Source organism: Macaca nemestrina, chromosome 14, assembly GCF_043159975.1.
Source record: "Macaca nemestrina isolate mMacNem1 chromosome 14, mMacNem.hap1, whole genome shotgun sequence".
Lineage (NCBI taxonomy): Eukaryota > Metazoa > Chordata > Mammalia > Primates > Cercopithecidae > Macaca > Macaca nemestrina.
Window position 1 is genome coordinate 118,771,275 of NC_092138.1, and position 26,280 is coordinate 118,797,554.

The 26,280-nt window shown below is 47.2% G+C and overlaps 1 protein-coding gene and 1 pseudogene across 7 annotated transcripts in view; one reads left to right on the top strand and one right to left on the bottom strand.

The window, feature by feature from the left end:
- Nucleotides 1–26,280, top strand: part of LOC105472004 (euchromatic histone lysine methyltransferase 1) — a 228,556-nt gene that overhangs the window by 12,317 nt on the left and 189,959 nt on the right. The gene's annotated exons all lie outside the window — the stretch shown is intronic.
- On the bottom strand, nucleotides 13,624–14,242 carry LOC112424933 (protein SET-like; annotated as a pseudogene).

A 26,280-nucleotide genomic window follows, 5' to 3' on the forward strand; every position in this document is an offset into this window, starting at 1 on the left:
GTGCAAATATTACTGAGTAGGAAATGAGAGTCAGTTAAAAGTAAACAAGAAGAGGCTGCTGGATGGCCATAATTGCTGTGGCCACATGTGTGGCGATAAGCTCCTTAAGGAAGATGAGTTAGTCTAGGTCTTTTTTTCCCTTTAACAGCTTCTTGTCCAACACATAGTCTAGGTCTTGAAGGATGTAAGACATGAATTGGCATGAGAAGGTGTATGAAGTGTCCATTAACAAAAATTAGGCATTTTAGCAAATTTAGAAAACCTAGAACCCTCAGAACGCCAAATATTTGTCATCTGTTTTTTCCTGATCCGCATGAGTGTATGTGTTTTTATTTTAATTGCTGGTAATCAGTGATTATGTGCCGTTGTACTTCCTCTGTCCTGTATTGTCTGACGTGCAATCGTGTCTTCAGTGTTTTTGGTAGCTGCATGGTGTGTGACATATAAAAGTCCCAGTTTCCTCAACTGTGATTTGGGTGAGGTCTGTATCCTTTGGTACACAGTAGAGTTACAAGGTCAGAAGGGGAGGGTGGCGCGAGATGAAGCTGGCAAGGCAGGGCAAGGTCATCCGGGGCCGTGTTACCATGGTAACAAGTTGGGCTGTTTCATAACCACTGTAGACAGTCCTTGAAGATTTTAGGCATGGAGTGATATTTTAAAAAGATGACCCTGGCTGAGTGGATGAAGGGAGACTGTAGTGGAAATAGGGGGCCAGTGAGCAGGCTTGGCTTGAGTGGCTTAGGTTAGTCATGATATAGGTGTTTAGATTTAATTTTTTGAGCATATAGGACAGTTACATGGTTCAAAATTGAAAAAGTATGGCCGTGTGCAGTGGCTTATGCCTGTAATTCCACCACTTTGGGAGGCCGAGGCAGGCGGGTCGATCACCTGACGTCAGGAGTTTGAGAGCAGCCTGGCCAACATGGTGAAATGCTGTCTCTAATAAAAATATAAAAAATTAGCCAGGCGTGATGGCAGGTGCCTGTAATCCCAGCTACTCGGGAGGCTGAGGCAGGAGAATTGCTTGAACCCGGGAGGTGGAGGTTGCAGTGAACTGAGATTGTGCCATTGGACTCCAGCTTGGGTAACAAGAGTGAAACTCCATCTTGGGAAAAAAATAAAAATAAAACAAAATTGAAAAAGTACCTCCCTAGCCACTCAGTTCTTCTCTTGGGAGGTCCCCAGTATTACTGTGCATATTTCATGATATTTATGAATATACAGTCGTGTGTCACTTAAGGACATTTTGGTCAATGGCAGACCACATACCTGTGGGTGGTCCCATAAGATTGTAATGGAGTCAGGTGTGGTGGCTCACACCTGTCATCCCAGCACTGGGAGAGGCTGAGGCAGGAGCATCATTTGAGCCCAGGAGTTCAAGACCAGACTGGACAACATAATAAGACCCTGTCTCTACAAAAAATAATAAATTAGTTGGGCATTGTGGTGTGTGCTGTAGACCCAGCTACTCTGGGAGGCTGAGGTGGGGGAGTTGTTTGACAGGAGGTCAAGACTGCAGTGAACCATGTTGGTGCCACTGCACTTCAGTCTGGGCAGCAGAGCGAGACCCTGTCTCAAAAAAAAAAAAAAATAATAATAGAGGCTAGAAATTCTTATTGCCTAGTCGTGTAGTGGGCATTGTTCTGTAGTAGGGTAGTGTGCTGCCTTTTCTATGTTCAGACATACGGGTATCATTGTGTTACACCTACCTACAGTACCACGCTGTGCAGGTTTGTAGCCTAGAAGCCATAGGCTTCACCATACGGTCTAGGTGTGTCACAGGCTATCCCGTCTAGGTTTGTAGGCTTCACCATACAGTCTAGGTGTGTCACAGGCTATCCCGTCTAGGTTTGTAGGCTTCACCATACAGTCTAGGTGTGTCACAGGCTATCCCGTCTAGGTTTGTAGGCTTCACCATACAGTCTAGGTGTGTCACAGGCTATCCCGTCTAGGTTTGTAGGCTTCACCATACAGTCTAGGTGTGTCACAGGCTATCCCGTCTTGGTTTGCGGAAGTGCACTCTTTGATGTTTGCACCGTGATGAAATCACCTAATGATGCATATCTCAGAATGTATCCCCCTCATTAAGTGTCACGTGATCGTACAAATACATGTATAGATGTTTGAGGCTTTTTATGATGGAACTTTTTCAAACTTCCTCAAAGGTAGGTATATATGAACACTGTTCCCTGTCCCCCAGCATTAACAGTTATCTTATAATGGTCAGTCTTGTTTCAGCTGTAATACCTCCCTCACCCCTACCCTATCTGCAATTATATTGAAGCAGTTCTCAGGCATATTTTTTCTGTGAATATTTCAGTTAATGTAAATATTTCAGTCAATAAATAGTGTTCAGATTTCTTGTTTCAGTTTAGGAACAAAATATGGTCTATTCATTAGCTTTGGTAGAGATCTCTTAAATCTCAGTATATTGATTTCTCCTCCATGTCTTTATTATTATTTATTTTTTCTCATGTCTTTATTTTTTCTTGCAATTAAGTTTTGAAGAGAATGGTTCATTTGTCCCAGCGTTTCCTATAACCTTGTTTTGCTGATTGCATCTTAACGGTGGCGTTTAGCATGTTCCTCTTTCCTGTAGTGCCTGTCATTGACATACACTTACTATCTAGAACTGCTGATGTCCAGTGTGAGAGCCACTCACCACACGTGGCTCTGGAGTACCTGAAACGTGGTTAGTGTGAGGTGAGATGTGTGGCAAGTGCAGAAAACACCTGGGATTTTGAATGCAGATTGTAAAAAAGAGAATGTAAATGATCACATTAATACTTTTAAAAATGTTGATTGCATGTGGATATATAGTACTTTGGATATATTGGGTTAAATAAAATATTAAAAGTTATTTGGTGTGTTTCTGGTTTTTAAAAATGTGACGGGCTGGGTACAGTGGCTCATGCCAGTCCCAGCACTTTGGGAGGCCAAGGTGGGTGGATCATGAAGTCAGGAGATTGAGACCATCCTGGCTAACATGGTGAAACCCCACCTTCTACTAAAAATACAAAAAATTAGCCAGGCGTGATGGCACGTGCCTGTGGTCCCAGCTACTCAGGAGGCTGAGGCAGGAGAATTACTTGAAACTGGGAGGCGGAGGTTGCAGTGAGCCGAGATTGCGCTGCTACACTCCAGCCTGGGCGACACAGTGAGACTCCGTCTCAAAAAAAAAAAAAAGTGACAACTAGAAAATTAGGAATTACGTACGTGGTTCCCTCTGTGGTTCACATTGTCTTTCAGTTGGATAGCCCTGGTCCAGGGGCTCCATCAGATGCAGATTTGTCTTATTTTTTATTTTTTTTCCAGTAAGAATGTATCACAACTGGTATCATTCTTATATTTATTTATTTTATTTTAATTTATTATTTTTTTTTGTGATGGAGTCTCACTGTGTTGCCCAGGCTGGAGTGCAGTGGAGTGATCTCGGCTCACTGCAACCTCCGCCTCCCGGGTTCACGCCATTCTCCTGCCTCAGCCTCCTGAGTAGCTGGGACTACAGGTGCCCGCCACCACCCCCAGCTAATTTTTTTTTGTATTTTTATTAGAGACGGGGTTTCACTGTGTTAGCCAGTATGGTCTCGATCTCCTGACCTCGTGATCTGCCCGCCTTGGCCTCCCAAAGTGTTGGGATTATAGGCGTGAGCCACCGCGCTGGCCTGTATGGAGTTTTAAATTTAATCCTTATAACAGCTTTATCAGGTGGGGTCACTAACCCAGTTACTCCATGTCGCGGAAGAGGAAATGAGTGTCTTTCCATTGTGTTTCAGCCAGGTAATCTGAGGTACCCTTTGGGTCCCAGAACAGCAAAAGAGTGAAGCGTCTTTGGAGTTTGAATTCAAGCTTCCTGGGCGTTACCTGTGTGAGCTGCAAACTTGGGGCAGGAGGAGGAGGTGGTGCTCCCAGGGGTCCCATGACTCGCGTGGACTCCTGGTGGCGTCATTTTGTGCCGTCTGTGGTGTAGGCAGCCTGTCCCTCGGGCACCTGCCATAGCCGGAGTCTCCTGGTCTTCCCTTTGCACAGCTTGGTCAGGAGACATTTAGGGCTGTCAACAAGGAGCATAAAACCCCAGCCACTTGTTTGTGTTTTGTCTCTTGTGATTTCTGTTTCAATTTCCTGGCCCCGTTAGCTGTGTCCATCATGCAGATCAATGCGTCGTACGGAATGCTGTCCAGACGTTACAGGTGGGCTTGCTCCCTCATGCGTTCCGTTTCCATTTTCTTTTATTTGAGATCACTTAATTTTGCTTTATTGATTGATTTTTAAGACTGGGTCTTGCTCTGTCACCCAGGTTGGAGTGCAGTGGCGCAGTCTCAGCTCACTGCATCCTGGACCTCCTGGGCTCAGGTCGTCCTCCCATCTCAGCCCCCAAGTAGCTGGGGCCACAGGCGTGCATCACCACACCAGGCTAATTTACACACGTTTTGTATTTGTTTATTTTCGAGACAGGACCTCATTGTGTTGTCCAGGCTGGAGTGCGGTGGCTCGATCTCGTTCAGGTGATTCTCCCACATCAGCCTCCTAAGGACCTGGGCCACAGGGTCACGTCTGTTGCCTTTTCAGCATGTTTACTGTCACTTAGATGCAGTAATGATACTGTCATGTCGAGGGGTTCGATGACTTTCCCACGTGGCCGGTACATGTTAGAGCTGGCTCTGCCCTGGACTAGGACGGTGCGGTAGAAGGGCGTTGGGGGAGAGTTGGGAGGGAATCGCAGAAGTCACTTGAGAGTTGCGGGTGGGAGTAAGTCAGCCTTTCCGCCTCAGTTCACCTGGAAAATGCAGAGGCGAATGCACCAAGATGTAGTCTGAGTTGTGCTCTGTTTTTTGTTTTTGTTTTTGAGATGGGGTCTCGCTGTGTTGCCCAGGTTGGTCTTAAACTCCTGGGCTCGAGCAGTCCTCCCGCCTCAGCCTCCCGAGTAGCTGGGATGACAGGTGTGTGCCACCACACCAGGTAATTTTTGTATATTTGGTAGAGACAGGGTTTCATCATGTTGCCCAGGCTGGTTTGAGCTCTTGGCCTCAAGCCATGTGCCTGCCTTGGCCTCCCAAGGTGCTGAGATTGCAGGCGTGAGCCACTGTGCTCGGCCAAGACCACTTTTTAAACCATTTAATGACTGTTTCTTTGGTTATCCTCCTGGGTATAGCATCACATGGGGCAGGTTGCTAACCTAGGTGGACTGATGGGGCTGTGGAGACCATGCTAATGATTCTTGTCCTTGTAATAAGGGCAGTAGGAGGGTTTCAAGGCAGGGAGTGACTTCATCAGGTTTGCGTGTTAGGCTCTGGCTTCCTTCCTGGTCTTCCTGCTGCTATGTGAAGAACGGATTGTAGACGGACGGCAGTGGAGGCAGCAAATGCAGTCCTCAGGAAGTGGGTGGTGACCAGTTATGTGGCAGATGAGGAGGGCACAAGGATGACTTGTGGGACTAGGCTGGAGCCAAATGCTGGGTTCTCTGCTTGAGCAGAAGAAGGGTGGGTGGCGGTGCCATTCACCCAGACAGGGAAGGCATGCTCGGGTCAGCTCTGGGGCGGTTTATTCCAGGAGTGGCAAACTCTTTCTGTGCAGGCTGGATAGTATTTCGGACTCGTGCACCAAGAAGCAAAATCAAGGATAACTCCACAAATTTTTGTTGATAAAGATTAAAATATAGTTGACTACTTTTTTTTTTTTTTTTTTGTAATACAGATCTACTGATTAGAAGAACAGAATTTTTTGGGGGATAACATTTTGCTTAATTGGAGTTCAAAGTTAATATGCCCTGTCATAAAAATTACTGAAACTGTTCATCTGTTAAGTGCCTATCTGTGATAAGTTTTCTGTGTTTCATCTTTGAAAATGTCTTCACACTGATCGCTATTGCCATATTCCAATATCAGTACAGGAGCAGATGATTTATTTTTATTGAGATGTAATTCATTTACTATAAAATTCACATTTTAAAATGTGCACCTCAGTGGGGTTCTTTGGTATGTTTGGAATGGTACAACCATTACCGCTATTTCCAGATCGTTCTGTCACCCCAAAAAGAAACCTCATACCCGTTAGCAGGCATTCCCTAATCCTTCCCCGACCCCCCATCCTGCTCTACTTTTTTGCAAATCTTTTCTCTCATTCTGTGGGTTATCTTTTCACTTTTTTTTTTTTTTTGAGACAGAGTCTCACTCTGTCGCCCAGGCCGAAGTGAAATCTTGGCTCACTGCAACCTCCGCCTCTCCGGTTCAAGCCATTCTCCTGCCTCAGCCTCCTGAGTAGCTGGGATTACAGGTGTTCACCCGGCTTATTTTTGTATTTTTAGTAGAGTCGGGGTTTCACCACGTTGGTCAGGCTGGTCTTGAACTCCTGACTTCAAGTGGTCCACCTGCCTCGGCCTCTCAAAGTGGTGGGATTACAGGTGTGAGCCACTGCGCCCGGCCTAATTTTTCTTTTCTTGATGCTTTCCTTTGAAGCACAAATGTTTTTAATTTTTGATGAAATCCAACTTTCTTGTTTTTCCCCTTGGTTTCTTTGCTTTTGTTGTCGTGTCTGATTGCCCAATCCAAACCAGGGAGTTTGTTTCCTTGGAAAAGTTGCATAGTTTTAGCTCTTACTTTTAAGTCTTTGATCCGTGTTGACTTAATTTTTGTACATGATGTTAGGTAGGATCCAGGCTTCATTCTTTTCACTTACAGTTGGCTCAATGGCACTCGTTGAAAAGACTGTGTTTTCCCCATGGAATTGCCTGGCCGTCATTTTTGAAAATCAGTTGAACATAAATGTGATGGTTCATTTCTGGGTTCTCGGTTCTATTCCATTGATCTATACATCTGTCCTTATGCGAGTACCACCCTGTCTGTGTTATTGCAGCAGTGTAATAAGTTTTGTGATGAGGAAATGTGAGTCCTTTGACTTTGTCTTTTTTTTTCAAGACTGGGTCCCTTGCGTTTTCTTTCTTCCTTTCTTTCCTTTCTTTCTTTCCCCTTTCCTTTCCCCTTTCCTTTCCTTCTTTTTTTTGAGACGGAGTCTCACTCTGTCACCCAGGCTGGAGTGCAGTGGCATGATCTTGGCTCACTGCAAGTTCTGCCTCCCAGGGTCACGCCATTCTCCTGCCTCAGCCTCCTGAGTAGCTGGGACTGCAGGCGCCCACCACCACGCCCGGCTAATTTTTTTTTTTTTTTTTTTTTTGTATTTTTAGTAGAGACGGGGTTTCACCGTGTTAGCCAGGATGGTCTCGATCTCCTGACCTCGTGATCTGCCTGCCTCAGCCTCCCAAAGTGCTGGGATTACAGGCATGAGCCACCGCGCCCGGCTGTCCCTTGCATTTTCATGTGAGTTTTAGGATCATGTTGTCAATATCTGCAAAAAAGCCTTTTGGGATCTTGAAAGGGATTGTGTTGAATATGTCAATCAATTTAGGATATGGCCATCTTAATAGCAAGTCTTCCAACTGGGGAACACCGGATGCTTGTCCATTTATTTAGGTCTTCTATTTTATTTTATTTTATTTTATTTTATTTTATTTTATTTTATTTATTTATTTTGAGACAGAGCCTTGCACTGTCACCTGGGCTGGAGTGCAGTGGCACTCCAGTTCAGCTACCATGCCCAGCTAATTTCTTGTTTGTATTTTTGGTAGAGACGGAGTTTCACCATGTTGGCCAGGCTGGTCTCCAACACCTGACCTCGTGATTTGCCCTCCTTGGCCTCCCAAAGTGTTGGGATTACAGGTGTGAGCCGCTGTACCCGGCCTTCAATTTTATTTAACAATATTTTCGGCCGGGCGCGGTGGCTCAAGCCTGTAATCCCAGCACGTTGGGAGGCCGAGACGGGCGGATCACAAGGTCAGGAGATCGAGACCATCCTGGCTAACATGGTGGAACCCCGTCTTTACTAAAAATACAAAAAACTAGCCAGGCGAGGTGGCGGGCGCCTGTAGTCCCAGCTACTCAGGGGGCTGAGGCAGGAGAATGGCGTAAACCCGGGAGGCGGAGCTTGCAGTGAGCTGAGATCTGGCCACTGCACTCCAGCCTGGGCGACAGAGCGAGACTCCGTCTCAAAAAAAAAAAAAAAAAACAATATTTTCAGGGCCGGCACGGTGGCTCATGCCTGTGATCCCAGCACTTTGGGAGGCTGAGGCGGGCGGATCACGAGGTCAGGAGATCGAGACCATCCTGGTTAACACGGTGAAACCCTGTCTGTACTAAAAATATAAAAAATTAGCCAGGCATGGTGGTGGGCGCCTGTAGTCCCAGCTACTTGGGAGGCGAGAGTCCGTCTCAAAAAACAAAACAAAACAAAACAAAAAGCAGTATTTTCATGTGTAAGTCTTGTAGTTATTTCTTAGAAGTATTTCATTCTTTTTGATGCTATTATAAATACAATTTTTTTTTTTTTTTTTTTGAGACGGAGTCTTGCTCTGTCACCCAGGCTGGAGTGCAGTGGCCGGATCTCAGCTCACTGCAAGCTCCGCCTCCCGGGTTCACGCCATTCTCCTGCCTCAGCCTCCCGAGTAGCTGGGACTACAGGCACCCGCCACTTCGCCCAGCTAGTTTTTTGTATTTTTTAGTAGAGACGAGGTTTCACCGTGTTAGCCAGGATGGTCTCGATCTCCTGACCTCGTGATCCGCCCGTCTCGGCCTCCCAAAGTGCTGGGATTACAGGCTTGAGCCACCGTGCCCGGCCTATAAATACAATTTTTAAAAATTTCTTTTTTTTTTTTTTGAGATGGAGTCTTGCTCTGTCACCCAGGCTAGAGTGCAGTGGCGTGATCTCGGCTCACTGCAACCTCCGCCTCTTGGGTTCAAGCAGTTCTCCTGCCTCAGCCTCCTGAGTTGCTGGGATTACAGGTGCACACCACTGTGCCCGGCCAGATTTCATTTTTAGATTGCAATTGTATAGACATAAAATTGATTTTTATATGTTGAATCTTGTATCCTGCAACTTTGCTGAATTTTTTTGGTGTGGATTCCTTGGGATTTTCTAGATATAGGACTATGTCATTTGGGAATAGAGTTGTAGTTCTTCACTTTTTTCCTTCGCTAATTGCCCTGGCCAGTAAAGTGTTGAATAGAAGTGGTGAAAGCTGACATTCCCATCTTCATTTCTGTTTTTAGGGGAAGGCTTTTCATTTTTTACCATTAGGTATGATATTAGCTGTGGGTTTTTCCATAGATGCCATTTATCAGATTGAGGAATTCCCTGTTACTTCTGGCTTGTTGAGTGTTTTCATTATAAAGGGGTTTTGGATTTTGTCAAATGTTTTTCTCCATCTGTTGAGATGATTTTGTAGTTTTTCCCTGTTATTGATACAGTGTCTGCCATTGATTTTCATATGCTTAGCGGCTCTGCATTTCTGCACTAAATTCTTTTGGGTATGGTATCTAATCCTTTTTAAATCTTGCTGAGTTTGATTTGCTAGTATTTTATTGGGGATTGTTGCATCTTTGTTCATAAGTGGTATTATGTTGGTCTGTAGGTATTTGGTTTTTAAAAATTTTTTTGTATTTTTTTTTTTTTTGGACAGAGTTTCACTCTTGTTGCCCAGGCTGGAGTGCAATGGTGTGATCTCGGCTCACCGCAAACTCCGCCTTCCAGGTTCAAGTGATTCTCCTGCCTCAGCCTCCCGAGTAGCTGGGATTACAGGCATGCTCCACCATGCCAGGCTAATTTTGTATTTTTAGTAGAGATGGAGTTTTGCCATGTTGGCCAGGCTGGTCTTCAACTCCTGACCTCAGGTGATCCGCCTGCCTCGGCCTCCCAGAATGCTGGGATTACAGGTGTGAGCCACTGCGCCTGGCCTAAAACATTTTTAAAATTTTATTTTAGATAGGTGGTCTTGCTCTGTGGCCCTGCTGGAGTGCAGTGGTGCCATCATGGCTCACTGCAGTCTTGAAGTCCTAAGCTGAAGTGATCCTCCTACCTCAGTCTCCTGAGTAACTGGGACTACAGGCAAGTGCCTGTCATTTTCTGTGTGTTATCTTTGTGTATTTGGTGCAAAGGTAATACTGGCTTCATAGAATGAGTTGAGAAGTGTATTTCCCTTTTCCGTTTTTGGGAAGAGTTTGTGAAGCACCGGTTATCATGTCTTTAAATGTTTGGTTAAAATTCACCTGTGTGCCAGGCGCGGTGGCTCACGCCTGTAATCCTAGCACTTTGGGAGGCCGAGGCGGGCGGATCGGGCGGATCATGAGGTCAGGAAATCAAGACCATCCTGGCTAACATGGTGAGACCCCGTCTCTACTAAAGATACAAAAATTAGCCGGTCGTGGTGGCGGGCGCCTGTAGTCCCAGCTACTCGGGAGGCTGAGGCCGGAGAATGGCGGGAACCCGGGAGGTGGAGCTTGCAGTGAGCCAACATCGTGCCACTGCACTCCGGCCTGGGAGACAGTGAGACTCCATCTCAAAAAAAAAAAAAAAAAAAAATTCACCTGCGAAGCCATCTAGATCTTGGCTTTTCTTTATAGGAAGCTTTAAAAATTATTAATTTCCGTATTTGTTCTAGGTGTGCAGGTTTGCTGTTTATTCCTGAGTTATCTTTGTTGTTCCGTGTCTTCCTAAGAATTTGTTAATCGCATCCAGGTTATCTAGTTTGTGGTATGCTGTCACTCATAGTATTCCCTACGACCATTTTTATTTCTGTCAGGGCTTGTGTTTCCTCTTTGATGCTAATAGATTTTAGTAAGTGGGGTCATTTTTCTCTTTTTCTTGGTCATTCTAGCTAAAGTTTTGTGAATTATGTTGAAGTTTTCAGAGAAGCAACTTTTTTTTTTTTTTTTGAAATGGAGTTTCGCCCTGTCACCCAGGCTGGAGTGCAGTGACGCCATCTTGGCTCACTGCAACCTCCGCCTCCTGGGTTCAAGCGATTCTCCTGCCTCAGCCTCCTGAATATTTGGGAATACAGGAGTGCGCCACCACGCCCGGTGTATTTTTGTATTTTGCTAGTACAAAAGTTAGCAATTTTTGTATTTTTAGTAGACGGGGTTTCACCATGTTGGTTGTGCTGGTCTTGAGCTCCTGACCTCAGGTGATCCACCCGCCTCAGCCTCCCAAGTAGCTGGGATTACAGGCACCCGCCACCACGCCTGGATGATTTTTGTATTTTTAGTAGAGATGGTGTCTCACCACGTTGGCCAAGCTGGTCTTGAACTCCGGACTTCAAATGATCCACCCACCTTGGCCTCCGAAAGTGTTGGGATTGCAGGCGTAAGCCACTGCGCCCGGCCTAGTTTTTTACTAGTTTCTTAATGCTTTAGCTATGTTATAGAATGAATTCCATTCCCCCCAAAAATATGTTGAAGTCCTAAACCCCAGTACTTCAGAATTTGACCTTATTTGGAAATAGGTCATTTAACCTTGTTTGGAAATTAGTTAAGATGAGATCATAGTTGAGTAGGGTAGGCCTCTAATCCGGTACAACTTGTGTGTCCTCTTTAAAAAAGGATGCCTTGTGAACACAGACATGCACAGAAAGAGGACAGCATGCAGACACACAGGGAGAAGGTGGTGCATGACTGGGGTGATGGTTCCATAAGCCAAGGACTGTCAGGGACGGCCAGCAGACCCTAGAGCCTGGCCGAGGCAGGGGATTGCACTCCAAAGCCATTACAGAGCACACGGCCTACTGACACCTTCATCATGGACTTCTGGCCTTCAGAACTCCGAGACCATACATCTCTGTTGTTACACGTGTCCTGGGTAAAAACAAGCTGCTTCCTATAAATGTTGATATGTTGTATTTTCATTTTTATTCAGTTCAGAATATTTTCTGTTTTCCCTTGTGACTTCAGAAGTGTGTCATTTAATTTCTAAATATTTCGGTATTTCCCAGATTTTGTTGTTTTGTTGATTTCTAATGTAATTCCTGTATGGTCAGAATTATACTTTGTATAATTTCAGTGTGTTTAATTTGTTAGAATCGAAAAAATCCCTTATTATATTCTGTCCTGGGGAATGTTTCATCCGTGCTTGAAAATAATGTGCATTATGCATTTATTAGGTGGAATGTTCCCTATATGTCAGATTGAATTGGTTGATAGTATTAAGTCTTCCTTATTCTTTCTCATTTTCTTTCTAGTTCTATTAGTTATTGAGAGTAGAGTATGAGATCTACAGTACTGTTGAATTTCGTGTTTGTACCTCCAGTTCTGTTGGTTGTTGCCTTGTGTTTTGCGTCTGCGTTGTTGTGCGTGTGTTTATAGTCGTTACGTCTGCCCGGTTGTTTTGACCCTTCTCTCGTTATGAAATGTCCCTCTTTGTCTCTATAAATGTTTTTGTTTTAAAGTCTATTTTGTCTGATATCAGTATAGCCACTTCTGTTTTTTAATGGTTTATTTTTGCATGCTATATCTTTTTTTGGCCTTTTAGTTTTAATCTCTTTGTGTCTTCAGTCGAAGGAATATCTCTTTTAGTCCTTTCCATCTGAGATTGGATCTTGTAGATTCAGCAGTTGAATCATATATATGTATTTTTCTTACCTGATAGAGGAGATTTTATTTTTAAGGTGTCACCTTAGACTGCAAGGATGTCCATCGCACATCTCCATTAATCACGCCAGAGGAGGAGCCGTGTTACCAGAATGGCCACCCAGCCCAACCAGGCATTTGAGACCCACCCTTTGCTGGCCTTCTGTAACCTTATTTATTTATTTAGAGATGGAGTCTAGGTCTTGTCACCCAGGCTGGAGTGCAATGGCGTGATCTTGGCTCACCCTTACCTACGCCTCCCAGGTTCAGGTGATTCTCTTGCCTCAGCCTCCCGGGTAGCTAGGATTACAGGTGCGTGCCACTGTGCCCGTCTAATTTTTGTATGTTTAGTAGAGACGGGGTTTAACCATGTTGGCCAGGCTGGTCTCGAACTCCTGACCTCAGGTGATCCGCCTGCCTCAGCCTGCCAAAGTGCTGGGATTATAGGCGTGAGCCACCACGCCTGGCCTGTAACCTTATTTTTTAAAGCTTTTAATTGTAATTTTTGTTTTGTTTTATTTTTGTGTTTTTTAGAGGCCTGTTCTTGCTGTTACCCTGACTGGAGTGCAGTGGTGTGATCATAGCTCACTGCAGCCTCGACCTTGGGCTCAAGCAGTCCTCCCACCTCGGCCTCCTAATCAGCTGAGACCACTGGCATCTGCCACTATAACCAGCTAATTTTTAAATTTTTTGTAAAGATGGGGTTTTGCTATGTTGCTCAGGCTGGTTTTGAACTCCTGGCCTCAAGTGCTCCTCCCATCTTGGTCTCCCGAAGTGCTGGGATGACAGGTGTGCGCCCCTGTGCCTGGTCTGAAGTTTTCTTTTTTTAAACAAAGCGAGTTTTCTCTGAGCCCGATATACAGAGAAGGGAAGAAAAGCCAGAATTCTCTGCGTTACCGGGGCCTGGTGCCCTGTAGCTTCCAGCAGCGCAAAGCGGCAGAAGCTTGTTCTCTTTTCCACAGAACACGGTGATGTTGAGTCCATACGAGTTTGTTGAGACAGGAAGGGATAAAAATGAGTCTGAAACAGAAAGAGGTAGAGATTCTTTTTCACATTTTATTCTCCTCAAGGTATCTCCCCCCCAGATAAGTTGAGATCCACGATGTAGACAAGAGAGACCTCAAGAACCGGGTGAGCACAAGGGGAAAAAGCAAGCTCCCGGCAACTGGAGACAGCTTTAAAAAAGGAAGGTTCTAGTCTGTGCGTGTTCTATTATCTTCTCCTGATCCCCTTCTTTATCAGTGCCTTCCAGTTCCTCCTCCTCCTCATCTTCGTCTTCTCCTTCTTTATCATCCATATTGGGAACCAAGGAGCCCTGGGATGGATTGGCCAAGTATGGTCTCTGCTGACCTCTCCTAGCTCAGCTGCATCTGTGTCAGAACGGCCAGTGAACCAGGCGCAGAACTTGTCTGCTTCCTCAGGATGCCTCATCCTACTGGCTTGCTTCCGCATTTGACTTGAAGAGTTTCCTTTCCAGATTTCCATTTGATTTCCGTGGACTTTGAAGATGGATCACGACTCTCCCTCAGATGAAATTCTGTGAGAAAGCTTTATTTTTGAAGTAAGGATTTTCATCAAAATAAAAATTTATTCTGTAACCTGATTTAATATCATCAAATTCGGTCACTTCAGCGCTGGTCAAATAATGCAGTGCCTCTTCGTCCTCCTCCCAAGCAGTGCATATGCTTGTGGATGGCTGACAAATGTTACTACCAGAAATTGGGGATTTTGGCAGTCAGTTCTGATCTCCCCTGAAGAACGTGGTTGACTGAGTTTGTCTGTGTTCGCTTTGCCATTCCACTCGCCGCTCACTTGCTAAGCCTGTTTCTGAAGCCGGTTTCGTGCTCTGCTTCCTCGTGGGCTTGGTTGCCGCTTGTTCTGTTCCTCTCTTCCTCTGGCCTCTGTCAGGGGCTGGTGCCACGTCTTCCTTTCAGGCGGGGTCAGAGACGGGTGTTTGGGGGTCATTCCGGGAGAGAAGTCTGGACCCAAGGGCCTCCTTGCTCATCAGGAAGAAGCTCATAGGACTAAGGTCACATTTTTTTTTTTTTTTTGACATGGCGTCTCGCTCTGTCACCCAGGCTGGAGTCCAGTGGCGTGACTGCGGCTCGTGGCAACCTCCACTCCATCCCCTCCAACTCCACGGTTCAAGCAGTTCTCCTGCCTCAGCCTCCTAAGTAGTTGGGATTACAGGCGCCCGCCACCATGCCTGGCTAATTTTTGTATTTTTAGTAGAGTAATTAGTAATTAGCCATGCCTGGCTAAATTTTGTATTTTTAGTAGAGATGGAGTTTCACCAAGTTGGCCAGGCTAGTCCTGAACTCCACCTCGGCCTCCCAAAGTGCTGGGATTACAGGTGTGAGCCACGGCGCCTGGCCCCAAATTTTTTAATCTGTTCCCCCAATCTCTGGTTTTTATGTGGGCCATGTAATCCATTTCATTTAAGGTAATTACTGAAAGGCAGGGTTTATACTCCGTTCCGTTTAACTTAATTACTGAAAGGCAGGGTGTATACTTGTCTATTTGTACTTGCTTTCTGCGTCTTCTTTCTTTTTTGTTACTTTCTGTCTCAATTACTTTTTTTTTTTTCCCATGGTGATAGAGTTTCACTGTGTTGCCCAGGCTGGAGTGCAGTGACTATTCATAGCCTTGATCATAGTGCACTGTGGCCTTGAACTCCTGGGCTCAAGGGATCCTCCCGCCTCAGCCTCCTGAGTAGCTGGGACTACAGGCGCACCACCATGCCTGACTCATTACTTTCTTCTGTGTTAGATATTTTCTACTGTATACCATTTTAATTCCCTTGTTGTTTATTTGACTCTACTTTTTTTTTTTTCTTTTGTTTTCTGAGACGGAGTTTCACTCTTGTTGCCCAGGCTGGAGTGCAATGGTGTGGTCTCAGCTCACCGCAACCTCCGTCTCCTGGGTTCAAGCGATTCTCCTGCCTCAGCCTCCCTAGTAGCTGGGATTACAGGCATGCGCCACCACGCCCGGCTAAGTTTTTGTATTTTTAGTAGAGACAGGGTTTCTCCATGTTGATCAGGCTGGTCTCGAACTCCTGACCTCAGGTGATCCGACCTCCTCGGCCTCCCAAAGTGCTGAGATTACAGGCATGAGCCACTGCGCCCAGCTGACTGTACTTTTTATTTGTTTTTTTTGGTTGTCCTGGGGATTACAATTTAGTATATTAATTTTTAATAATGTAGTTTGTATTAATACCAACTTTATTACAATAGTATATGGAATATTTGTGTGTAGTTCAATTTCTTTTGCCCTTCTTGTACTGTTGTCATACAAATTACATTACACTGTGTGCCCATCCACACAGATTTATAGTTATTGCTTTACGCAATTGTCTTTCAAATCATATAGGAGAAAAAACAAATTATAAATAAAAAAATACATTTATATTGTCTTCCATATTTACTTGTGTAGTTGCTTTTACTGGTGCTCTTGATTCCCCTCCCCCCCTCCCCTCCCCCCCTCCCCTCCCCTCCTCTCCCCTCTTGACAGGGTCTCACTCTGTCACCCAGGTGGGAGTGCAGTGGCACAATCATAGCACTGCAGTCTCAACCTCCTGAGTAGTTGGGCTAGAGGGCTAGAGATCCTCCCACCTCAGCCTCCTGAGTAGTTGGCCTGTGGGTGCGTGCCACTATTCCCTGCTGATTTTTTGTTTGTTTGTTTGTTTGTTTTGAGACCGAGTCTCTATCGCCCAGGCTGGAGTGCAGTGGCGCCATCTCGGCTCACTGCAAGCTCCGCTTCCCGGGTTCACGCCATTCTCCTGCCTCAGCCTCCCGAGTAGCTGGGACTACAGGTGCCCGCCACCATGCCCGGCTAATTTTTTTGTATTTTTAGTAGAGACGGGGTTTCTCCGTGTTAGCCAGGATGGTCTGGATCTCCTAACTTCATGATCCGCGCACGTCGGCCTCCCAAAGTTCTGGGATTACAGGGGTGAGCCACTGTGCCCGGCCTTCCCTGCTGATTTTTAATTTTTTTTTTTTTTGTAGAGATGGGGTCTCACTATGTTGCTCAGGCTGGTCTCCAACTCCCAGCCTCAGAAGATCCTCCTCCTTGAGTCTTCCAAGGTGCTGGGGTTACAGGCGTGAGCCACCACGCCGGGCCTTGGTGCTCTCTATTCACGTGGGCTAGAGTTCTGTCTCGTGCCCTTTCATTTATCCTGAAGGGCTCTCAGGTCTTTCAGTGATGAACTCTCTACTTTTGTTTATCTTGGAATGCTTTATTTTTCCTTTATGAAGATAGTTTTGTGTAAAAAGGTTTTTTAACACTCTGAAGGTGTTGTCTGGCTGCCTCCCGCTCCGTGGTTCTGATGAGGCACCGTTGCTCATGTCTCAGGACCCTCGTTCACGACACGTCGCTCCTCTCTCGCTGCTTCTAAGAGTCTCTGTCTGTGGTTCAGCCTGATGGAGGTGTGTGTAGGTGTGGACCTCTTCGCGTTTTTCTCGTTTGGATTTGTTGAGCTTCTTAATTTTTTGACTTGACTGCTGCCTTCCAGAGCGTTGGGAACTTTGTGATAAGTACTTCATCTGCGTGCGTGTTGTCCTCTCACCCCCGTCTGACGTGTCCTTGCATGGTAAACACAGTGCTTCGCCATCCAGTTGCAGCTGCAGTGTGGATTAAAGGCACAGCACTTGAGGCCCGCTCCTCCCTTCTTGTTTTGACACGATGGGTGTGAGCTGTCTTGGTAAGTGGCAGTAGCAGTACGGTGACCAGGTGGCACTCGGCAGCAGATCCCGCCCGGCATTGCGGAGCAGCACTGCGGCCCACCGGGAGGCCCATACGTGGTCTCTGGGAAACTGCTCCGCGTTCTTATGGCAGGAAAGCAGCCACAGGCAATACTAAACAAGCGGGGGTGGCTGTGTGCTGGTAAAGCTGGAAATGTTTGGAAAGTGGAATTTCAGTTTCATTTGACTCTTGAAACAATCACATACTTTTTCTTTTTTTTTTTTTTTGAGACGGAGCCTTACTCTGTCACCCAGGCTGGAGTGCAGTGGCACAATCTCGACTCACTGCAACCTCCGCCTCCCGGGTTCAAGCAATTCTCCTTCCTCAGCCTCCCGAGCAGCTGGGAGGACTATAGGTGCGTGCGACCATGCCCAGCTAATTTTTGTATTTTTAATAGAGACAGGGTTTTGCTGTATTGGCCAGGTTGGTCTCGAACTCCTGACCTCGTGATCCACCCGCCTCAGCCTCCCAAAGTGTTGGGATTACAGGTGTGAGCCCCTGGGCCCAGCCAAAAACATGCACATACTTTTTATGAGTTATGTATCTAAAAGCCTAAAAATCATGCTTAGCTTTCAGTTTGTACAGAAACAGTTGGCAGGCTGTAGTTTGCTGACCCCTGATTGAGATCTAGTCACTGTTTCCAAAGCACCTTGTCTTTTGATGTAACATTTATTTTGTGTTTTAATTATTGGTCTTTTTGTTTGTCTCAGTTGCTAGATTGTAAACTCTTTGAGGTTAGAGCTTTGTTTTTTTGTTTTTGTTTTTTTTTAAGAGACAGTCTCGCTCTGTTGCCCAGGCCGGAGTGCAGTGGTGCGATCTTGGCTTACTGCAATCTCCATGTCCCAGGTTCAAGTGATCCTCCTGCCTCAGCCTCCAAAGAAGCTGGTATTACAAGTGTGTGTCACCATGCCCGGTTAATTTTTGTATTTTTAGTAGAGGCGGAGTTTCGCCATGTTGGCCAGGCTGTTCTCGAGCTCCTGGCCTCAAGTGATCTGCCCGCCTCGGCCTCCCAAAGTGCTGGGATTCCAGGCATGAGCCACCACGGCCTGCCTATTTAGCTTTATTGGTTCCCCAACCCATTGAATGTTGCCTGGCACACTTCAGGTCCTTGGTAAATTGTCGTGTAAGCTGATACAAAAGGAGAAAGGGCCGGAATTGACTTGTGCCTTTATTTATTTACATACGTTTTTGTGGCCCAGGGTGAAGATTTTTGGAATTAACTGACTTCTCAGTGTAGACAGGAACCATTTATCCATTCATGTGTTCCTTAATTTGTTGATTTTTGTGACAGGTACTTACTGCCTTCGTGTGCCGACTTCTGCACTGGGGGCCACATGAGAGTGCACATGGCGTCTGTCTCGTACTTACAGAAGCCCTTGTGTCCTAGTTTTGAGAAAGACAAACAATTGCACACTTTGGTAATTGCTATTAAAGGAGATAAACAGGGTATGATAGAAGCATCGAAGAGGGCCTCATGTAGGTGGTTAATGGAAGGCCGTCTGTGTTTTCATATCTGCTGAAGACTGATACCGTGTCTTTTTCACTCAGGATTCCAAATGGAATCTTAGAGAAGGTTTGGCTTCTGCACATGCAGCGCTGAGTGGAGAGGTGGCTGCAATCTCCAGAAACGTGGCTGCAGCCCCACATGGGCCCCAGACCCTTGAAGCGTGGCCATGTTGAACTGAGATGTGCTGTGTGAGATGTGTGAGATGCACTCTAGATTTCAGAGACTTAGGATTTCAGAGACTTAGGAAGACAGTTCACACTCTTTTTTGGTACTAATTTTATATTTGTTACATGTTGATAATATTTTGGATCTATACTGAATTAAAGGCAATTTATTAAAATTAGTTACTTCTATTTTTACTTTTTTTTTTGAGACAGAGTCTTGCTCTGTTGCCCAGGCTGGAGTGCAATGGCGTGATCTCGGCTCACTGCAGCCTCCGCCTCCCGGGTTCAAGCAATTCTCCTGCCTCAGCCTCCCTCGTAGCTGGGATTACAGGTGCCCGCCACCACACCTGGCTAACTTTTTGTATTTTAAATAGAGATGGGATTTCTCCATGTTGGCCAGGCTGGTCTTGATCTCCTGGCCTCAGGTGATCCGCCTGTCTCAGCCTCCCAAAGTGTTGGGATTACAGGTGTGAACCACTGTGCCTGGCCTATTTTTAATTTTTGTAGATGCCAGAAACTTAAAATGATGTCTGTGGCATTTCCTATCTTTCTGTGGGACAGTGGTGCCCTGACCTGAGGAACAGTTCAAGTTTGTGCTGTGGACCATCTAGGGAAAGAATCCTGTGACCAAGGGGAGAGGACGAGGGATTCATTCTCTGGAAAATGGGCTGGAAAGTAAGAGGACTGAATGGGAGCCTTGAAGAGCGCGCCCGTTTTGTGGAAGAGAGGAGCCAGTCAGCAGGTGGAAAGCAGCCTTGGTGAGGCTGCCCCGCCCTGGAGCCTGGGGGCGGCCCACGTGCCTGCGGGCTGGAGTGTAGTGGTGAGGCCCACGTGCGTGCAGGCTGGAGTGGCAGGGGCGGCCCACGTGCGTGCGGGCTGGAGTGGCGGGGGCGGCCCACGTGCCGGCGGGCTGGAGTGTAGTGGTGAGGCCCACGTGCATGCGGGCTGGAGTGGCGGGGGCGGCCCACGTGCGTGCGGGCTGGAGTGTAGTCGTGAGGCCCACGTGCATGCGGGCTGGAGTGGCGGGGGCGGCCCACGTGCGTGCGGGCTGGAGTGTAGTCGTGAGGCCCACGTGCATGCGGGCGGGAGTGGCGGGGGCGGCCCACGTGCGTGCGGGCTGGAGTGGCGGGGGCGGCCCACGTGCGTGCGGGCTGGAGTGGCGGGGGCGGCCCACGTGCGTGCGGGCTGGAGTGTAGTCGTGAGGCCCACGTGCGGGCGGGCTGGAGTGGCGGGGGCGGCCCACGTGCGTGCGGGCTGGAGTGTAGTGGTGAGGCCCACGTGCATGCGGGCTGGAGTGGCGGGGGCGGCCCACGTGCGTGCGGGCTGGAGTGTAGTCGTGAGGCCCACGTGCATGCGGGCTGGAGTGGCGGGGGCGGCCCACGTGCGTGCGGGCTGGAGTGTAGTCGTGAGGCCCACGTGCATGCGGGCGGGAGTGGCGGGGGCGGCCCACGTGCGTGCGGGCTGGAGAGGCGGGGGCGGCCCACGTGGGGGCGGGCTGGAGTGTAGTCCTGAGGCCCACGTGCGGGCGGGCTGGAGTGGCGGGGGCGGCCCACGTGCGTGCGGGCTGGAGTGTAGTCCTGAGGCCCACGTGCGGGCGGGCTGGAGTGGCGGGGGCGGCCCACGTGGGGGCGGGCTGGAGTGTAGTCCTGAGGCCCACGTGCCGGCGGGCTGGAGTGGCGGGGGCGGCCCACGTGCGTGGGGGCTGGAGTGTAGTCCTGAGGCCCACGTGCGGGCGGGCTGGAGTGGGTGGGGGAAGTGTGCTGCAGTTCTGTTGTTTTCACATCTCGCAAGGCACATGTGTTGTCATGAGCTCTGGCCGAATTGGAGGCTGGGTTTGATCCCCTCACTGCTGCAAATCTTGTAGTGTTGGATGTCTTAACTGCTTTTCAGCTTTAACATTATCTCCTACTGTCTTTGAAAAAATGGCTGTTTATATTGAGATTTTTCCTTACCTTTCTGTACCTTAAATCCCAGTCACTCAGCTTTCCTTCTGCCTGTGCTGTTTCCAGTCCCCACCGTGGCTGCCCTGTGAGCCCTCTGCAAGCGGGCTTTGGTCTCCACCGCTCCTCAGATGCCCTTCTGGTTATGGTCACCATTGACCTAGACATTGTCATTGGTTAGTTCTCAGCCTTCATCTTACTGGTCCTTTCACCAGCATTTGTCGTAGTAATTCAAGAAAAAAAAAAACTGTGGTTCGTTGTCTTCGTTTGGCTTCTAGAACACCCCACTTTTCTGGTTTTGTGCTACTTCTTTCCAGTCCTGTTTGGAGGACTCACCTCTTAGGCCTGACTTCTAAATATTGATGTGCCCCAAGGCCCAGTCTGGTCCTGGTGTTGTGTGTGTCCTTATTCCCTGAGCCATCCAGTCCTTTGTTGACTCCAGTCTCGTGCCCTAGGCTGACCTCTTTGCTGTGGCTCCAAGTTGACTCCACGTTGACTGCATGGAAAACTGGTAGGCACCTTCACCCCAGCATGAGATGCAGCTCGCTCAGTCTGCCTGTCGCCCCGCAGTGCTGGACACCATCTGTAGAATGGCATTTCCTGGGAGACGCTGTCGGCTCTGCCTTTATGACACACCTTCTGCACTCCATGGCTGTGATGTGGTCCCAGCTGCTTCTCCCTGCTTTTTGGTGGCCCCTGTGCTCTCTGCTCAGGGGCGGCAGTCTTTGCTGGGAGTTGCTGCTCTGCATGCAGACTTCCTGTGGCTTCTGGGCTCTGCTCGGCGCCCGGCCCTTGCCTGCCTCTGAAGTTCTTTCCTGTCACTTTTTCCTGGCTTGCTGTGCTCCAGGTAACGTGGCCCCCTGGCTGTGGTCGGATGACTGTGGCCTTGCACTCTGCTCCTCTGCCTAGAGTCTCTGCTGAGTGATCCGGTAGCTTACACCTTCTCTTCATTCAGGTCTGTTCACGTGGAAGAGGCCACCTCAAGTACCATCTGTGGACCCCCCCCTTTTTTTTTTTTTTTGAGATGGAGTCTCGCTTTGTCACCCAGGCTGGAGTGCAGTGGCGCGATCTCAGCTCACTGCGACCTCCGCCTCCCAGGTTCAAGTGATTCTCCTGTCTCAGCCTTCCGAGTAGCTGGGATTACACGCATGTGCCACCACACCCAGCTAATTTTTTTGATTTTTAGTAGAGACGGGGTTTCACCGTGTTGCCCAGGCTGGTTTCAAACTCCTGAGCTCAGGCAATCCACCCACCTCGGCCTCCCAAAGTGCTGGGAAGATAGGCGTGAACCACCTCACCCGGCTGCATCTGTGGACACTTCCTATCGCTTTCTTTTTCTTTAGAAAATTCGTGCTCTTTACATTGACTGTATGCTGGGAAACCACTCTGTCCTTCCTTCCCCATTTGTTCGTTGATACTTTTCTCAAAGTAGAGCTTTCTTTCCCCTTTCATATTTTTTTGGTTTTACTATAGAATGGCTTCTGTGGTAATGAATTTGTACTTATTAAATGTGTTAAAAGCTATTTTCACCATTTGTCCTTTTGAAACTCAAATTATTCTAATATGGCCAGTGGGAGCCCTTCAAGCAATATACTGTTTGGGAGCAAAATCGTAAGAGACCATATTGTATAATTCTCGGCAATTAAATCTGAACACCTAGATGAAATGAACTATACCTGGAAAACCCAAGAGGGTCAATGTTAAAACACAGACAGTGAAATTAAGTAAGGAACTGGATATAAAATTGATACATTAAGTCAATAGCCAGCTGGGTTGTGGTGGTTCACGCCTATAATCCCAGTACTTTGGGAGGCTGAGGTTGGAGGACTGCTTGGGCCCAGAAGTTTGAGACCAGCCTGGGCAACATAGACTCCTTCTCTCAAAAAACAAACAAACAGAAATTAGGTGGGCATGGTGCCTCATGCCTGTGGTCCCAGCTACCTGGGAGGCTGAGGCGAGTGTCACCAAGAGGTCGAGGCTGCAGTGAGCAGTGATCACAACACTGCACTCTAGCCTGGGTGTTCAAGCACTTGGAACAGAAGACTTGAACTGTGGAAATACATTTTCCACAGTTGGACATCATAAACATGTTAGTTCTCCCAAGTTAATGTAAAAACTTATCCTTTATGTCTGTAAAAATGCCAACAAGGGATCATTCTTAGTCCTGCCTCCCCGTCTCAAATTCAGCTGGTTCATCAGAAGACCCTGTCAGCCTCATCCTCAGAGCAGGTCCCGTTTCTCTGACTACTCTCCCTCTAATGGCATCACTGTTGGACCCAAGCCACCACAGTGCCCTGCTTGGATTGTAGCAGTCACCCTTTAACTGGTCTTCCTAGTTTTTCTACTTACGCAGTGTCTGTCTTACCCGTTTTCCACCCAAAAAGCCAGGCTGATCCTGGTTGTGGTGTCGTGCTTGAGCTTCGTCACTGAGGAAGCTGGGTATCAGTGGGTTGAGTAGTGTCTTCCCAAATTCACATCCACCCGTGACTTCAGAAATAGTGTCCTCCCAAATTCAGATCCACCTGTGACTTCAGAAATAGTGTTCTCCCAGCGAGGCGCAGTGGCTCAAGCCTGTAATCCCAGCACTTTGGGAGGCCGAGACGGGCGGGTCACAAGGTCAGGAGATCGAGACCATCCTGGCTAACACGGTGAAACCCCATCTCTACTAAAAAATACATAAAACTAGCCGGGCGAGGTGGTGGGCTCCTGTAGTCCCAGCTACTTAGGAGGCTGAGGCAGGAGAATGGCGTAAACCTGGGAGGCAGAGCTTGCAGTGAGCCGAGATCGCGCCATTGCACTCCAGCCTGGGTGACAAAGCAAGACTGTGACTCAAACGAACAAACAAAAATGTCCTCCCAAATTCAGATCCACCCCTGACTTGAGAATGGGGCCTAATTTGGACGTAGGATCTTCGCAGATATAATTAATTAAGGATCTTGAGATGAAGTCATCCTAGATTTAGGGTGGGCTCTAGATTGAGTGGCTGGTGTCCATAAAAGAAGAGAAGAGGACACAGCCTCAGGGAAGCAGCCGTGGCAGCGGAGGCAGAGGTGGGAGCCGAGTGTTGCGACCCAGGGAACGTGGAGGATTGCGTCTGCCGCCGGAGCTGGAAGAGGCAAGGACGTGTTCTTTCCTACAGCCTTGCTGTAGGGATCACGGCCCTGCCAACAGCCGGATTTCAGACTTCTGGCCTCCAGATGCGAAAACATAAAAATAAATTTCAGTTGTTTTAAGGTAACCAATTTGTGATACTTTGTTAAGGTAACCTCAGGAGACTAATGCACTGGGTAAAGTGTATATATAATCTCTGTGTTATTTGTTACAATTGCATGTCAAGCTACCGTGGTCTCATTGTGGGACAGCCATTTGAGGAGCTGTGTTTTTATGGTGGCTGTGCCATCTAACATTCCTACCAGCAGTGAATGAGGGTTCCAGTTTTTCCATGGAGTGCAGTGGTGCAGTCACAGCTCACTGCAGCCTCGAACTCCCAGGCTCAAGTGATCCTCCTACCTTAGCCTCCTTAATAGTTAGAACTACACGGGTATGGGCCACAATGCCAGCTAATTTAAAACTTTTTTTTGGAATGGAGTTTCACCATGTTGCCTAGGCTATTCTCAAACTCCTGGGCTCAAGCGATCGGCTCACTTTGGCCTCCCAAAGGGCTGGGATTACAGATGTGTAATTACAGGTGTGCCATGCCCAGCTGTTGTTCATTTTTAAAATGATAGCCAAACTAGGGAGTGTGAAGTAGTATCACATTGTGGTTTTGATTTGCATGTTGCTGATGACTAATGATATTGAGCGTCTTTTCATGTTCTTATTGGCCATTTGTATATCTTTGTAGAAATACCTGTTTAGGTTTTTTGCCCATTTTAAATTGGGTTGTCTTTTTATTAATGAGTTATAGATGTTCTTTATATATTATAGAGTTAAGTCCTTTATCAGATGTAGGACCTCCCACTTTTTTTTTTTTTTTTTGAGACAGTTGCACTCTGTTGCCTAGGTTGGAGTGCAGTGGGATGATCACAGCTCACTGCATCCTCGACCTCCTGGACCCAAGTGATCCTCCCAATTCAGCGCCCCCAAGTAGCCAGGGCCACAGGCACATGTCACCACGCCTGGCTAATTTTTTGTTTTTTAATTTTTTGTGCAGATAGGATCCCACTGTGTTGATCAGGCTGGTTGAACTCCTGGGCTCAAGCGATCTTCCCACCCCCATGTGAATATGAGCATGTGCACACCCGTGTTTCCAGCTGCTCAGCAGGCTGAGGCGGGAGGATCACCTGAGCCTGGGAGTTCAAGGCTGCAGTGAGCTGTGACTGCACCACTGCACTCCAGCCTGGGGAGGTGACAGAGTGAGACCCTGTCTCAAAAAAACAAGACAAAAAATAACAAGTGTTGACAATGATAAGGAAAAACTGGAACCCTCCCAAAGTGCTGGCATTACGGGTGTGAGCCACTGCACCCAGACAGATACAGGACGTGTAAATATTTTTTCCCATTTTGTGGGTTATGTTTTCACTTTCTTGACAGTATCCTTTGAAGCACATTTTTAATTTTGATGAAATCTGTTTATCCCTTTTTTCCTTGTTGCTTGTGCCTTTTTGTCCTATTTTAGAAACACTTTTGAAATTCAAGGTTGTGAAGATTTGTGCTTGTTTTCTTCTATGAGTTTTACAGTTTTAGCTCTTTTATTTAGATTTTTGATCTATTTTGAATTATAGTCACAGGCTGCAGAATGATGTCTGTGTCAGTGGTGGACAACATGTAAGATGACGGTCCAGTAAGATTATAATGGAGCTGGCCAGGTGTGGTGGCTCATGCTTGTAATCCCAGCACTGTGGGAGGGAGGCTGAGGCAGGCGGATGACTTGAGGTCAGGAGTTCGAGACCAGCCTGGCTAACATGGTGAAATCCTGACTCTACCAAAAATAAAAATACAAAAATTAGCTGGGCATGTTTGGCACACACTTGTAATCCCAGTTACTGGGGAGGCTGAGGCAGGAGAACTGCTTGAACCTGGGAAGTAGAAGTTGCAGTGAGCCTAGATTGTGTCACTGCACCCCAGCCTGAGTGACAGAGCGAGACTCTGTCTCAAGGAAAAAAAAGAAAAGATTATAGTGGAGCCGAAAAGTTCCTATTTCCCAGGACATCCTAAAACTCTAGCAGTAGGCATTACGTGTCCTGCTCAGGTAAACAAACCTACTCTGCTCTCAGTTATATAAAAGTCTAGCACATACAGTTATGCACAGTACCTAATGCTTGATGATAATGATAAACTCCTGTTACTGGTGTATGTAGTTACTATTCTGTGCTATACTTTTTACCATTTTATAGAGTGTACTCCTACTTATTTTAAAAAAAGTTAACTGTAAAACAGTCTCAGGCAGGTCCTTCAGGAGGCATCTAGAAGACGCTGTTATCATAGGAGATGACAGCTCCGTGCATGTTAGTGCCTCTGAAGATCTTCTAGGGGACAAGATG